A 1158-nucleotide genomic window follows, 5' to 3' on the forward strand; every position below is an offset into this window, starting at 1 on the left:
CTAGCAGTGTACTGGGTAATTCCCTCTTTTGGCATTTTCAAATCTTAAATCATGATATGTCCCCAGCCATAGTATATTTCACTTATTGTGTATCAGTTGGTGGTCAGAAATGAGAAAGGGCTTTTACTAATTCTCAATGAACTAATATTTTTACTGTTTCTTCCTTTTTCCTTCCTTTCTCCCTTCTTTCCTTCCTTCCACATCCTTCAATTCTTTCCTTTTCTGCTCAGAACGCTGTAACAGAAAAACCATGGACTGCGTGGCTTAAATGACACACATTTATTTCTCACAGTTCTGGAGTATCCTCCAATATTCTTATGTTGAAACCTTAACAGTAAATGGAATAGTACTAGTAGGTGAGAACTCTAGGAAATGATTAGATTTATATGATGTCATGAGGGTAGAGACTCCGTGATAGGATCAGGGCCTTTATAAGGAGGAAAAGAGACACGAATTCTTTCTCTTGGCCATATAAGATACAATGAGAAGGTGGCTGTCTACAAACTACAAAGGGAAGAGAGCCCTCACCAAACATCTACTCTTTGGGTGCCTTGTTCTTAGACTTCCCAGACTTTTCCTAAGGAAAAGAGACAAAACATGCTATGTGAATAATCCCTACTCACAAGGAATTTACAATCTCATGAGCCAAATTGAATAAAATCAAATGAAATAGATTTCAAAGAAGAAAACCAATAGACAGTGAAAATGACTATAACTGTAGACCCATTAATAACTTCAGGGCTACTTGGGTGTATAGTATGAACAGAACTATGGGGAAGCCAGGGAAGGCTTCATGGAAGAGGTAGAACTGAGTAAACTGTTTAGATGAGGAAAAAGACCATGGAACAAGAGAAATTAGCATAGAAATCTATTAAAGAGTAAACCATGAGTATATTTATCTGCTGGAACAGAGGGTCTAAGTAAGGTGGGAAGCCTTTTTTCTCAGCGGCCATGCCATTCTCTCCCTTCTCTGGGCAACCATCACATTCTTGTGTGACCTTTTATTAATTTATGCCATTCTGCTTTGAGTCCGTTAGTTATACATTTCCTATTTTGTTCATTAAATGCTAACTCTCAGAAATGAAGACAATCTGCCTGCCCCCACCACTCTACTCCATTTCTGTAGCCCTTCACACAGAATCTAGCAAATAGTAGGTG

Source organism: Mustela nigripes, chromosome 3 (assembly GCF_022355385.1).
Source record: "Mustela nigripes isolate SB6536 chromosome 3, MUSNIG.SB6536, whole genome shotgun sequence".
In the NCBI taxonomy this organism is placed as follows: domain Eukaryota; kingdom Metazoa; phylum Chordata; class Mammalia; order Carnivora; family Mustelidae; genus Mustela; species Mustela nigripes.